General features: G+C 42.8%; 1 pseudogene; it reads left to right on the top strand.

The window, feature by feature from the left end:
- Positions 1 to 2,427, top strand: part of LOC118343225 — an 11,790-nt pseudogene that overhangs the window by 5,272 nt on the left and 4,091 nt on the right.

Below are 2,427 nucleotides of genomic sequence, written 5' to 3'. Positions count from 1 at the left end.
CCCTCTAAGATAAACTTGTGATTTTGGACTGTATAAATAAAAATGACTCAACTTGACCACTTCATACGTACATAGTTGCAACCCAAAGCAATCCAAAACGGCTTCTGGAAACAAAATGTCATTCAGTGGTGGTCCAACGTCCTGCATGAGTCTGAAGTTCCTTACTTGAAGGCTTTAAATAAATTCCGCTTTTCATCCGTTTACCTGTTTAAACTGATTTTATTTTAGGGGAAGCAGTTGACTGGCTCACTAAAAAGAAAGTCAGACTCTAATTCAGCCAATGATGAAGACGGCCCCTCCCCTCCACGGCTCCAGCCAGTCAGAGACCACCCCTCAGCACTCCCGACCAATCCCCTCGAAGCAGGTAGCGACATAGAAACAAATCGATGAATTGTTCTCAGCAGGCTCAACGCTGCTGCTGTAACACGATATTTACTCTTTTTTTTTACTACCCCTCTCCTTTCTCCCCTCCCCCTTCCCAGCAGGTTCTGGTGCTCCTCCTCCAGCCACCTCCCCTCCCTCCCCAGTGCTGGCAGTGTCCCGTGGGGTCTGCGGCCAGGGTGAGAGAGCTCCTCCCCCCCAAGCCGTGGTTAAACCGAGCGTCCTTACGCACCTCATAGAGGGCTTTGTCATCCAGGAAGGGGCAGAGCCTTTCCCTGTGAGTACATGGGATTTGTAGTTTTCTAGTACCCGCATTGTAACCAATGCCACTGTTTATGACGATCGGTCTGCCTCTGTCCCTGACTTTTTACTGGGGTTTGTGTTTTGATTAGCAGGTATGTGGTTCGAGTAAAGGACTCCGCTGGCGAAGGATTTAACTAATGACAGTCCGGACACTAACCAATCAGAGACTGTTACAACAGCGACAGGTAACTGCTCTGACAATACTGCTGTCGTTCAGACATGTTTGAGGGTAGAAAATTGCCTATTTGCTTAAAGTCAGAATTCCAATTAAGCAACATGGTCCGCATTTCCCATCTGGGAAGTTTCTCAGCAGTTCTTTATAATATTTATCCTTAAAATACCCTAAAATTGGATTTTAGCATCACATAACTAAAATATTTCAAAACAGTTTTGTAATTAAAGGGTAAGTAAGGACATACATTTTAAGTGTTAATTTGCACTTACAGCTAACTGTCCATGCTAATTTTCCAGTTAACCCTGCCAAATATAATTAACACAGCATGGACATGGAGGGCAGGCAACAAAATGACCCTTGGTTGACCCTTACTTGTCCAAGCTGGGCCACAGGAACGCACAGAGGTTTTAATCACAACCTTTAAGCTGGGAATTTCCCACCTTTGACTTTTACTGGAAGGCAACGTAACAGCACAGTGAAATATCATCGCACTCTTCTTTTTCCCATTGTGGTTTCATGTTGTTGAATAAGGAACAAGTCCGTAAATCAGTTTGAGTGCATTTGCAGATCTGTGTGTTTGTTTGGATTCATTTAGCATTAGTGCGACACATGTATTTATCTACAAATCATAGAAATGATATATTTACCATCTGCTCTGTTTTTCCTCCAAACTTTCCCCTCAGTGCTGAAGTGTGAGTACTGTAAAAACTTTGCTCCTGCAAGCCAGTTCAGAGGCACCAAAAGGTTCTGCTCCATGTCTTGTGCCAAGAGGTACTTCAACATGCATGAAATATAATATATGCAGTGGCAGCCATCTTAGAAAGAGAAACTCTCTACTCCTGAGAGCTGCAGCACACTGTGGCCTTATCTCTCTGGCATTCAAAAAAGAACAGAAACTAATTACAAATTGTATTGAAAACCATTTCACAAACTGATGATTGAGGAAACAGTGTGTGGATTTTCAGGTGGCTACAGCTGTATATTTCCCAGCATGTATGTTTTCTGTTCTCATGTTTTATTCGTATATTTGAATACTGTGATAGTGCCACGTCATGCACTTTTCTCTACAGAAATGGCATGTAAAGTTATATCTGTTTTCATGTCAAATTGCAGTCAAGTTAGTTTTTTTTTTTTAATTTATCTCCTCTTTTGAATTTGCTCCATATTAAAATGTACGTTGTATTTATTGTGTTTCTCTATATAAACAATGCACTGTCTGCATTGTTTGAAACAGTATGCTGTCAGCATATGATTTTTACATTTTCTGCTTCTGCTTTGCATTTGTCCCTTTGCCCACTACATGTGTATAGATTATATACCGCGTATGGTGCAAAGAGATAAAAACTGTATGTGTTGCTCGTCTTGGCTTCAGTACCGTATATGTCACTCTTTGTCTACGATACAGTATGTATTGGTTCCCCAGGTACAACGTCAGCTTCAGGCAGCACTTCTGCATGCGGCAGGGTCAAGGACAGGTTCACGCTCCGGATCAGGATCAAGGCCACGGTCACCTCTCCAACTCAGACGAGGAGGGAGGAATCACCAGGCGGAGGGTTCCTCGCAGGACT

Source organism: Morone saxatilis, unplaced genomic scaffold (assembly GCF_004916995.1).
Source record: "Morone saxatilis isolate NCDOM2014 unplaced genomic scaffold, NCSU_SB_2.0 Contig9, whole genome shotgun sequence".
NCBI lineage: Eukaryota > Metazoa > Chordata > Actinopteri > Moronidae > Morone > Morone saxatilis.
This window is presented reverse-complemented; position numbering and strand designations above follow the sequence as displayed.